This window comes from Chenopodium album, chromosome 8 (assembly GCF_948465745.1).
Source record: "Chenopodium album chromosome 8, dcCheAlbu1.1, whole genome shotgun sequence".
NCBI lineage: Eukaryota > Viridiplantae > Streptophyta > Magnoliopsida > Caryophyllales > Amaranthaceae > Chenopodium > Chenopodium album.
Window position 1 is genome coordinate 59,143,651 of NC_137841.1, and position 13,660 is coordinate 59,157,310.

General features: G+C 32.9%; 1 pseudogene; it reads right to left on the minus strand.

The window, feature by feature from the left end:
- Window positions 1-200: 200 nt before the first annotated feature.
- LOC145643094 (uncharacterized) lies at window positions 201-11,292 on the minus strand (annotated as a pseudogene).
- Window positions 11,293-13,660: the final 2,368 nt, after the last annotated feature.

A 13,660-nucleotide genomic window follows, 5' to 3' on the forward strand; every position in this document is an offset into this window, starting at 1 on the left:
TTAAGCTACAACCTTTATAATGGTAAGCTACATCCTTTTGTAATAAATAAAATTTTAAAAAATAAACAAATAAACAAACAAATACATAACGAATATTAAACAAATCAATATATGTGTTGGGTGTTGTGAAACTACATAGCTTTAGTTTGGCTTAGCTACAAGAGGTTATAACTCCACAATGGCTTGCATGTAGCTAGCAATTATTTAGAAATTGCTCGCAGGTCCTTATGCACAACCATTGTGGATGCTCTTACAGTTACTAGCACAACACCTTCTAGCAAACCTTTACATAGCACAAATTTACATTTTTAAAAAAAAAAAGCACGGTTCACTTTTGTATTCCGATGAACTGCATCACTAGTGGGAATATATTTCGAAGCCATTGGGACCTTCTCTAATGCCAAGGTTAATCAAATCTGAAAGGTTATCTACTGTCAACACAATTCTTCCTGGATCATCATCATCGTCGCTAGAGTCAGTGTTCATAAATTCTGGCATATGGTCTACATTTAACACGGTCATCACCATAGCGTCACCATTTCGAAAGTGCTCTATCATTGCTGGAGTAGTCAGTGGTGTCCTCTGAAAAATAGAGTTTAATTAGCATGAACGTAACATTGCATGAATGAGCATGAGCCAAAAAATCGTCATACTTTAACTATTTTATTTATAAAATACGAATTAGGGGTTTCCTACAACAATATGTACCTCTATCATAAATTTAATTTAACTATAAAATGTTTGGATAGGATGAGAGAATTAATGAGGAAAGTTGAAATTGAAAAGAGATTTCAATAATTGCACCTTTTAATATTTAATTATCATTTTCCTTTATACTTCCTCCGTGTTGACTGATAATATATTTAGTTATCAATAATTAAAAACTATAAAAATTAAATTCTATTATTAAATATTCATTGATTCGAATAAATACCAACAAGACTATATTTATGCTTATGTATACATCACAAACATTAGTCAAAGTGAATTAGATATATAGTACAAAAACTTAAAGCATTTCACTTGTTAAAATACAAAAAGTGTAAATTAGTGTAACATGGCAATAGAGCCGGGTTAGATTGGGAGAGAGAGAAATAAGAAGTAAGTAATTGAAGGTAATCTTCCATCTTATTTTATGATTAAAAAAATAAAAGGAAAGCCATGCCAAGAGTGGTTAAGAATAAAAGTATGTGATGATTGATTACGACACCATGGTGAAGACAAGTGCTTTACAAATTCCAAAAAAATAATGTTGTAGATATGTACAAGAAGTGCAGTTAGGCAGAAAGAAGGACTCTAAAAATATTGCTTGGTGATAATGTGCATTAGGAAAATTGTGGGGGGGGGGGGGGATGAGATGTGCGTCATAAAATACTATTTAAAAAACAAAAAATTTTTCGAGGTAAGATATAAGTTAGTCATAGTAATCCAATTTGAAATAAGGGGGTGTGTTGGAATATTTGCTAGCTTCAAAGTGTAAGTGGTTAGTTTTTTTTTATAGGAATATATATATCAGATACTTCGTATTAGATTAGTTTTGCCAAAGCATAAACCCTCCATTTCCTGGCCGCTAATTTGTCCGGTGTAGTAATGCACGCCGATGATTTTGACGATGAAAAAACCCACCATGTTTTGGAAAAACATGATCGAGAGTGAAAGTTGGGGGTCTGTGAATTGGGTTTCTTCATAATCGTTTGATTCGTCTTGAGGATTGTAGCAGGTTGTCATTTTGATTAAATTGTGTGAAATTAATGAATGAAGAGCACATAGAATTAAGGTTCTTGAAATCTTGTTGAATTTAGAGAGTAATGGAGGTTTGAGATAATCAAAGCTTTTTCTATGAAATTATGAGAAATTCATGAATGAAGAGCACAAAGAATTAATGGGGGTTTAGAGTGTAATGGGGGATTGATTAAATTATGAGAAATTGATGAATGAAGAGCACATAGAATTAAGGTTCTTGAAATCTTGTTGAATTTAGAGAGTAATAGGGATTGAGATAATCGAAGCTTTTTCTGGGCAACTTCAAATATTCTGTTGTAGAATTCAAAGTGATGATAAGTTTAAGATGCCAGAAAAGGTGGGGAGGGTTGCCGGCACCGTGGGTTAGGAGGGAGAAGGATGCCGGCAGGGGCTGGGCAGTGACAGTGGGTAGGGGATGGGAGTATGCATTATAAATCGGACTCACGTGAAACAAAATCACTCTAAACCTTCTTAAGTTATAATTATTACAGACCATAGGAGTAAATACATAAAAATTTCTTCTTCCCTCTCTCTCTCTCTCTCATCTCTCAATTATTATAATTTCAACAAGAATATGTTTTTGGGAATCTAGGGATTTATTTTGTTCTAAATTTTGAATACTAAAAAGAGATAATGTGATAAAGCTGATTAAAGTTAAAAGTCTATAAAGAAATATATGGGGTCGTTTGGTTCATTAGGGAAGTGAAATTTCAATCTGTAGGAATTAAATTTCATCATCAAAATCATGGGATACGAAATTCATCAAAATTGTTTGGTTGATAATGGAGAAAGTAAATTATCATAGGAATTTAATTTATCAAGGGGATTTGGGTAGGTATATTCACATGTTTAAAGGGAAATCAAAATTCCCATAATTGATCATTGCCCCCATTTTCACTTTTATTTTTTAATTTTTTTTTTATGTCAAGCAAATAAGAAATCCAAAATGATTTTTTTTTTTTTTTGTGAATTTTGAATGCCAATAAGAAATGATTGGTTATGCTTCAATGGCAGTCATCCTTAAAATATGATTACCAATATACTCAATTTTGATTGGATAAATTTTTATTTATATATATTTCGCTAGTCAAACTTAATTAAAAATGAATTTTCTTTTTTAAAAACTAATAATTAATTATGTAAATGAAAAAAATTTATAAAACAGTAATAATTAATAATAAAAAAAGGAAATTTTTAAAAATATTTTGACCAACAAAAAGTAAATAAAAAACCAGCCAATTAAATATTGTGGTAGTCATTTTAAGTATGAATAGTGTAGAAATTTTCAGGTTAATAAAGTTAATGAAAAAAAAAACAATGATGAAATTTAGTTGATTAATATGGAGACTTTAAATTATATGGAGAAACTTGACTAATATTTATTGGACAAACTTTTATATTGGATATGGATGGAGTTTATTAATTGTTTCTAGGAAATTTTGTCGGAAACCTAACTCATTATAAAAGCACTTTTTTATGAGAAACCTCCACACATAATACATACATATATATAAAATAAACTACCTTTTAAACTTTTTTTTGCAATGACACACCTTAATCATTTTTTTTTTTTTTTGCAAATCAATACCTTTATGCCGGAAAATATTGTTTGACCCCATTTTTCGGCGCTGACTACCCCAATCCATTCACGAAACCACCTCTCTCCCCAGCCCCACCAACAAAACCACCTCCCTCCCCAACTTCACCCACAAAACCACCCTTTCCTGACATTGACCACCCTAAACACACCCCTTTAACGGCATTGACCACCCTAAGCACACCCCTTTAATGACATTGACCACCCTAAACCCTCCTCTATAGCCCTAGCCACCTTTCTCCCCTCCACTGTCAGCGCCGACACCCCTAGCCGTACTCCCTCAACCCTAAATTAACACTCGAACCACCCTAAATCCAGATTTTGCGAGGAGGTGGAAAGAAGGGAGTTTGATTTCGTTGGTGGGGATGAGTAGGGGACGCAGTTTCATGGGTGGAGCGAAGGTGGGGATTATTTTGTGAATTGGGCTAGGGAAGAGGAGGTTTCGTGGGTGGGGTTAGGTAGTCAACGCCGAAAAATAGGGTTTGACCCTATTTTCCGGCATAAAGGTATGGTTTTGCAAAAAAAAAAAAAAAATTGATTAAGGTGTGATTTTGCAAAAGAAAATTTAAAAGGTGGTTTATTGCAAAAAAATTGCTTAGAGAATGCCAAATGATTAACCAATTGGGTTGGTTATTAGGAGAGAAAAGTGAAAAAATAATTAAAAAATTGAAGAGAGAGAAAAAGTTGGGGGAATATTTCAATAACCTGATTATTCTTATAACCGGTTATTTGGGGTTGGTTATGCAATAAAATATTGCAAGTGGATGGCCTGGGTTTCTATGACAACCCTTCCTGGCGTGGCACAAGAGGATTGTGGCACCTACTTCTTTAATCAATGGCTGAGATTTGCTCTTATTTGTATTACCGTTGTAATTTTGTAACGGACATAATTTTAAAAAACAATTCTTAACAAAAAAAAAAAAACCAACGGCTCTATTTTATTTTTCTCTATAAAATGTGCCCAATATTGAAGTATTTTGAAACTTTTTTTTTTAGTGAATATTACTCTCTTTATTATCAAATTTTGTAAGATATGAATATTCCAAAATCTAATAGAAAAGAAAAAAAAACCCACAAAATCTCAAAAATCATCACAACCCCAAAATAATCTAAATCTTCAACCTTACAATTCTAACATTTCAATTGATCTCAACTCAGATTTAGATACAAATTTTCAACAATTTTCGAATTATGGTTCACAAAATCTCAATTTCTCAAATCCAAGTACTTTCACTTCTTTTCCTTTTCAACCAACACAAAATCCTAATTATTCATAACTCAAAATGTTATCCCAACTTTTGAGAATTTTCAAATCTCGCAAGGTGATCTAACATTTTTTATGTCTTTATTTCCTATGTCACAAGGTGATGATAGTGTATTTCCGAGTTTGAATTGCTCATACACATCAAATGCATCAGATGACGACAATGAACCAGAAGTTGAAGAAGTTGAAGTCAATGAAAGAGGTCATGAAGAAGGCAATCAAGATGGAAAAACAACCAAATTGCAGTTCCTATGAAACACCAAAGAGCCTTTTCAGTTTGAAAATAGCAACAACCGAATTGCAAGTTTGGAAATTTATATGTCTAATAGAGCTCGTGTTCGTGAGGAAGCTATTCATAAAGCCTTGAAGAAAGACTTAGTTGAATATATGTGGCTCAAATTCGGTATTAACAGTAAGCAAAATAATTTGCATTAATAGTTGTATAATTGTAACATCAAATTATTGTATTTGTACTCAAGCACGGTTCGTTTTTATCTTTTAAAGATTGTTGTCATTTGATAGAATATGTATTATTTTTATTATTATCGAATTTAGTAAAGTTGCAATTATTGTGTATTTCTTAATTAACGAGTAATTACTTACTAATTAAATAATATAATGCATTAATTTTAAACATAAGTCATTTTATTTAATTAATGTATGCTAATAATAATTATTAGTTTTAATTGATTATTATTACCAAGTGCATTAGTTATATATGATAGGATTTAAGAGAGATATTGTGTGGTGGGGTTGGGTAAAAGTAGGCGAGAGAAAATGTATAACCAAAAAGTATTGGTTAACTATTAGGAGACATTGGTTATTAAATGAGTATAAAAGTGGTTATAGGTGAGATGAAAGATGTAGAAATTAATAAAATAAGCAATAACCACAATGGTTGTGGGCAACCATACATTGTGTTTGCTCTTATAAAAGGTGGGTTTTTTCAAAATTTATTTTTGCAAAGTTATAGGAATTGACCCTATTTTCCGGTGTTGACTACCTCATCCACACCCAAGAAACCACTCCCAAGAAACCACTACCCCCTCTCCAACTCCACCCAGGAAACCGTTGTATAAGTTGTATTGGCGTTTATTAATTTTAAGTTGTTTTATAAAGAGGTTTTTGACAAATTTATATACAACTTAAAATTATTTGAAATATTCCAATCCTTTTTTTTAATATAAATATTCCAATACTCTATATACTTGAAATATACCAATCAACGCTATTAATACTAGAATTGTTAAAAGTGTGGAAAATACCTCTACCGCTGATGAAGCTGGACTTCCTTGACTTGTGTCTCTCTTTGTTGAGGAAGAAATTGACATGTCAAGTAGTTTATTCAAGATAGTCTTGTTGGTTGATATAGCAACCAAAGAGCACATAACAATAACAAGGATGGATGCCCAAGATGACTTCTGAGAGATGACGGAGAAGACTCCGGTCATAAGCGCCAACAATGTTCCATATAAAGATTGCTTTAGTAGATATAAACCTCGATCAATTAACAAAATTGACCTATCTTGATCGCATACCATAGACCACATTAGGCAGAACAACACCATAACGGAACAACACATCGCGTATGTATCTGCTAGTATGAACACCACAAATGATCCCTTGGTTGCTAGAACTGCTTCTCCTGTATTTTCGTCGAGGCCTCCAGGGAGTGTAAATCCTGCCACAAATGTAAGGGCTGCGAGAAGAGCTGCAACCACCGAGAGTGTTTTGCGCATTTCTCCTGCGGATACTCCAGTGCCCGGCGTACCTTTTGCACCACCCATATCAATCTTGATAGGGTCGATGTATATTGTTCTTAGCCATGGGTTTACCCCAATGCGTTTGCACATTGCATCCTGCTTACAAACACATCCAAGAGAGCACTAAAGTCAACTAGCTCAATGAGAGTATCAAAAATATTAACAAAATTTACATATTATCTCAATACTATATTAATTGTTGTGCGCCTTTATTATAGCCATTTGAAAACTGTCCATGTCACATCCATAAACGTGATAATGAACAAGAATATTCTATTCTTTGTAAAATAACATATCTAAAATTTCATTATCATATCTATAATATACTCCAGAGTAATTGCAAACCAAACAAGCCATTAGTGTGATGGATTTAAAATTAAGGCCTCGTTCACTTTATCTTATTTTTGCTAAACTGAAATTATTTTTATTGAAATGAAATTATTTTTGTTGAGCTTAAATTATTTTTATTGAACTGAAATTAATTTTACTGAACTGAAATTATTTTGCTGAATCGAAATTATATCTCTTGATTTTCTATTATATTTCTTCTTTAAAGTTATTGATTTTAATTGACTGAAATTATTTTAAAACTAAATTGAACTTATTTCTGCTGAACATAACTTATTTTTATAGAACTGATTTTTAATGAATATTATTTTCTTAAGATGAAGTGAACTGGGCCTAAGTAGTTATGATCTATTTAAAGTTAGTAGTATATAAGTACTATATATATATATAGTAGGGTGAAGTTGACATACCCATTCGTTACTTTGGTCGCATCGCTCTCTTAGCAAATCTATTACAGAGTTACCAAATTTGTCCCTAATGCTCCAATCAAGTCCCTCAGTGGTGAGTAGTACTTATACAAAGATGATATCATTACGTGCTATCGCTAGATGCAAAGGTGTTGCACCACTGGAATCGATTACGTTTTTCATTGTCCCTATTAACGGCATTGCAAGAAAATCTTGATATTCTTTGTTAGATTTCAGTTGAATGTGGTGAAGTGGAGTGTCTATTAGCTCAAGGCAAAGCATTCTGAAATCTGAACAATAATCAATAAATGCATGTACAGCTGCTAAGTGACCTCGTTTGCATGCTTCAATCCAAGCAGATGGTGCACTTTTGATTGAAGAAGGATCGTTCCTCAGTAGCGCTCGTATAAGCCATGCCGTACCATTTTCAGATGCTATGTCAAGAGGTCTCTTTCCATTATCATCAGGGTCGTTTATCTACCATGGTAATCTTTGCACCAATAACAAGCCAATTCGTTCTGTGGATATATATATAACATTTTCAAATATGCACATTATACACATATAGAATTTTTTATATACACCCGGGTATACCGTACACCCAAATAACCCACGGTTAGTGTTTGCTTTTCAGTTGATGATAAAATGGAAAATAATCATCAAAATTAGAACAAATGCTCATGGGTCTACGGTACACCCGAGTGTTTATAACAATCTCTCATAAACATGTCATGTCGATATCAGTGAGTAATAAATTTTAAGTCTTACCACCATAGCTATCTATTTATTGTTCTTTTTTTTCTAATAAAATTATAATTAAGTCAGATAAGATAATTAGTGGGATCTTTTACCAAAATGGCTAATTCAAAAAAAGTATGTACCAAAACGGCTATTTAAAAATTTTAATTCCAAAACTAGCTAGACTAATAACTTAGAAAGAAATTATATATAGAATTTTTTTTTTCCTTTGATCTGATTTGGTTTATGTTTCTAATTTTTTTTTGGATTTTTTAATTGGAAAATTTAGAAGCCATGTACTGATATATGTAAATGGTCGCTCATAAGAAACCCTAATTTCAAGATAAAAAAAAATATATATATCTAAACTTTTGTCTAGATCATATCACAAAAATTAGAAATTCAAGTAATATTGTTTATCTTTTTCATGTCTGCTAATTGTATGCTCTCTCCTACTGCCGGCTAATTTTGAATATTGTTGAGTTTAATGTATACAATAAAAACAATCTTGCAAATATTTATGTGATATGTAATGGAAAACAATGAATATGTTTGAAGAGCAATCTGCTTCTAGATTGATTGATCTGGTAAGTTAATCTTGCTCCTCTAATGTGAATATGGCTCATCTTAGATCGTGTACGGTGGCTAATGAAGTTCCTACTTCCTATGCTCAACAATGAGAAACAAATAATATAAAAGGTTCAAAGGAAAACAAGAAAAAAAAAATTCCTTCCATGTAAACAACTTAGCTAGTTTTGGAATAAAAATTTATAATTAGCCATTTTGGTAAATACTTTTATTAAATTAGCCATTTTGGTAAAAGATCCTGATTAGTGTTTAGTTCCACTATTTATTCCCATTATGTAATGATCATAATTAAGAAGATTTAACAACATATATTTTAAAGTTAGTTAGAAAAACTTTGAAAAGTTTTTCGATTTAAAGAAAAATAATAAATTTATATATCTATTAAATAGGCAGTAATTGTTGAACATCCTTAAATCATAATAATTATAACACACAAGATATTGAATATGGTTCTCCTAATATGTAAATAAAATCATTTTTCAAATTATGAATGAAATTTTCAAGATTATTATCAAAACACTTAGAGAGGAAATAAAAAAAAAAAGTAAAACATAATTATCAAACTAAACAAGTATGGAGTACAAACTAGCAAGTAGCAACCTGAGATATTGCTCAGGCCACAAACTAATTTCTAAATTAAGTGTAGTGGCGGAGTTAATACATTCTTAATAAAGATCTAATTCAGTTTGATTTGTAGAAACTCCATTGGAGTATTATATTACTAATATTTTGGAGATTATGCAAACATATAAGAGATTTTGATCATCTAATAATCTACAAATTTCACATGATTGAACTAGGGTTGTTCATTGGTCCAAGACCGGAACGGACAGTACCGAAGACCGAAAATTAGAATTTTGAAAACCAAAGATCGAATCGATTAAGTTGGGACCGAACTCGGACCAGATCGAAATGATCAGTTCAAAACCCGAACCGGACCGCTTTGAACCAATTTAAGAATAAATTTTTTTTTTTAAAAAAAAAATCTAAATTATAAATAAATTAAAGTTAAGGAAAACACGAAAAATAGTAAAGGAAAAATTATATTTTAACTCTTCTTTTGTATGTTTAGTACAAAAAAGTTTATAACATTAAAGTTTTCTAAGCTTATTAACGATAATCTTTATCATTATTTAAGGTTTGACATATATTTTTAAGGAAATTTTGACAATTACCACCTTCTATTATGTCCATTTTAGCAATTACCACCTTGTATTTTTTTTTTTTTTTGAAAATTACCACCTTCTATTTTCAAAAACATCAAAAGTTACCACCTTCTCCACCACATGACGTCATCTTGCCTATTTCCCTTCTATTTCCCCTTCCTCACTTCGATTCTCATCTCCCTTGTCTCTCTTCACCATTAATGACAATCAATTCTTCCTCACCCACCTAATACAACCTGAAAATTTACTCCCTATTGTCACATCCTTTCTCTTCCTCATAATTCTTGGTCAAAATAGTTGCTAAATTGCCCAAAATTGTACCTTTTCCAAGCGCAGTATCATAGTACAATTGGGTTGGAAATGTCATTGTTGAAGGGGGAACAAGCTAGGATTCTCAATTAGTTCACCAATTGAACACCCTCACCCCTAATTTGATTGCAAAACCCTAATTTCAACCGGGTAATAATTCACAATTTGTTGTCAATTAGTTCACCAATTGAACACCCTCACTCCTAATTTGATTCGCAAAACCCTAATTTCAACCCTAATTTGTTGTTAATTTGATTCCCAAAATTACAATCATAAACCCTAAAACGCATTGAAAACCCCTAAATTTAAGAAATTAAGATGAACAACATACCTTTCTTTTGGGAATCATTGTCATGTTGCAGCAACCACCAATAATTGTTCGTCAATTTGGATTTAGAGGAGTGAATTAAAGAGTTCTGATTTTTTTGGGGGAAAAAAAGTAAAAGGAGAGATGAGAATCGAAGAAATGGGTGGGAAATAGGAGGGAAAGGTAAAGGGTGGGGCCCACATGACGTCATGTGGTGGGGAAGGTGGTAACTTTTGATGTTTTTGAAAATAGAAGGTGGTAATTTTCAAAAAAAAAAAAAAAAAATACAAGGTGGTAATTGCTAAAGTGGACATAATAGAAGGTGGTAATTGTCAAAATTTCATATTTTTAATTAAAAAATCGGTCCGCTCCAAGACCGGTTTTTATAGGGTTTTGGACAGAACTAGACCGAAGACAGGAAAATTAAATTTCAAGACCCGAAGACCGGACCGAATTCCTGACCAAATTCCGGTCCGAGGTAGTCCGGTCTATTTTTTTCGGTCCAGACCATTTATGAACACCCCTTGATAGAACTACCAAGTATTTTAAAATTTTCCAATTATTGATGAGAATATATGCTTGACCCCTACAAAAACGTTTTAATGTCAAAAAAGGAATTGTAAGAATGAAGTATGAGTTAAATAAATATTTTGTTTTCATCGACAAACCTGTGCATTTATGTGCAACATGTAAGAGATTCCGATCATCAACATTTAGGAAAGATTCAGGGACAAAGGTTAGAATCTTTTCCACAACTTGATCACAACCATGTTTTACAACATCGAAGAGAGCACCCTTGGCAATAGAATTCTCTAGATCGATTGATAACAGATATAATGCGATTTCTTCCTGTCGGGCAACCAAGGCAGAAATTAAAGGAGTTCTACGTTCATGGTTCTCCCGCTTCCACGGACTCATTCGCAATACAACTCCTTTTTCTTTTTCATAAGCATCCTGATAAGCTTCTACAAGAAAATTGACAATTTGGACAGTTTCAGAACCTTCGGTGGAAGCTGCTTGATGTAGAGGAGTTTCGTCGTTGTACTTATCAGTCGAACACATCAGATCAATGAAGTCTCTCCTCCAGTTAGAGGTATAATCTCTCTCAAATAGCAGCTGGAATGGCCATAGTTTGCCAATCTTTATCCATTTGTGTAAGAGGTTGTATCCTACATCATCAACTTATGTGATCATCTCTGGATGCTTATTGAGAAGCAGTCTGCATACTTCCTCTGTAAAAATTAAAATTAAATTGTATTAGTGGGACAATGGCATATATGTTGGTTCAATTCATGGATTGCTTGACTGTTGCAAGTATTAAGGAATGTTAAAACTACTAAAAAGTATGTCACGGTTTAATTTTTGATAAATTTTTTAAAACAACATGAAATGGGCCTGGGCAACCCGAACAAGGAGGAGTAGAGTTTGGTCCACAAACAAGGCTTTGGAGCTTCCATACTAAAACCAATTTGCAATGCTAGGAGTAACTCCTCTACCTTATAAAGTGGAACCACCTCTCCTCTTTCTCTAATGTCGGACACTCACAAGTGGGCTACAATGGGTTTCAACAATTTTGTTGATCATCCCAAAATAATGCCTTTTTTCTAAATTTGTTTATGTAAATTAAGTTTGAATTTCTTATGGCACTTGTGGCATGTGGAATCTCAAAGAATTTTTTACATTCAATTAACATCTCAAAACATCCTATTTGAACTACCTTTTTTTTAAAAAATATTTTAAATTACTACCCCTTATAATAAAATAAAGGGTTTTTCTAAACTATGCCCTCAAGGTTGTTGAGTTTCCAAGGTATGTCCATGCTTTTTAAAAATTACAAGTTGTGCCCTCAAACTTAAGTTGTTTAATCAACCATACCCTCTGACGTAAACTCGATGTTAGAATTGTAAATAAATAGGAAGTAATAAGAAGCTGATGAGAAAAAAGAATAAGAAATACACCGAGAGCTTGACATATCAATGGTTGCTTTTAGAAGAAAGAAGGAAAAGTAGATGAGAAAATTTGGAAAAAAAAATGTTAAATGTTAACCTACTTATATAACTATAACCTAATATGGGCGTGAAATTTCTCTCCAAAGTGTGGTAATGAACCGTTAAAACAACTACTAACATTGGATTAACGTTATAGGATACGGTTGAATAAACAACTTAAGTTGGAGGGTATATCTTGTAATTTTAAAAAAAGAATGGGCACACCTTAAAAACTCAATAACCTTGGAGGCATAGCTTAGAAAAACCCTAAAATAAAATAAAAAAACGGTAAATTGTCACCAATCATTGTCTAAGTTCGGCAATATTTTCGACCAAGGGGCCACATAACGGCTAGTTTCTTCTTTTAGAAACAGTTTGCCTAGATTTTTTTTCTTCCCTTCATTTTTAACTACAACTGGTCATTAGTTCCCTCTAGGGTTTTTTTCTCTTGGGAGGGTTTCCTTCTAGCTATTTCTAGTTTCTGCTTCTACTTCGAAGCTTCGATTCTTTCGTTTCTACCTTGTTTTTTTTCCTTTGCTTTACAATTTTTCCCTTATGGCGAATCACGAAACAGAAAACAATGCGATTTTAGACCCTAACAAGAGGAGTGCGGATATCTATTGAGAGGATGATGGGGTGGAGAGGAGGAGGCTCAAATTGAATTGGCTATTGTTGGAAAAATTCACACACCTCGTAACGTGAATAATAATGCCCTTATTAACACAATGAAGAAAGTATGGAGCCCTAAGCATGGTTGTGAGGCGAACGTCATTGGGGACAAAACTTTCTATTTCTAATTTCACCACTGGAAGGACAAGCAATTTGTTATGGACTCGCAACCTTGGCACTTTGATCACCATGTCATGATTCTAGATGATGCAAAAGGTATGTCGAAACCTTCGGAAATACCACTTCATTATGTACCTTTTTGGATTCGAGTATATGATTTACTTTTCAAAGGAGGAAAAATGAGGACAATGCTAGGAGAATTGGGGATAAAATTGGTTCCTTTATTGCTATGGACAAATCTGATGTTATAGGAATTAACAAATCTCTTAGAATCCGTGTTAATATTGATGTGAATAACCCATTAATGCGGATGGTGGAACTGAAGACGGGGAGGGGATTAATAGAGGTGCCGATTAAATATGAGAAGCTTCCTGTTTTTTGTTATGTGTGTGGTTAGCTAGGCCACGGTGAGAAGGACTGTGATGAGGTTGTTGCTACTAGAAAATTCAATGAGAAGCTACGTGTTGCTACCCCTTGGAAAGCAATAAAAAAGTTACTACTGATGATGAAGGGGAATTGAGCAGTGCTGTGAAAAGGCTTTTTATTACAGAAAAATCGATCTCACCAAATCAGTGAAGATGGTGATAAGAGGACAGATTTGAATGTGGTGAAGGAGGGTGTTGCTGACTCTACTCAAGGAAATCCGAAAGTAT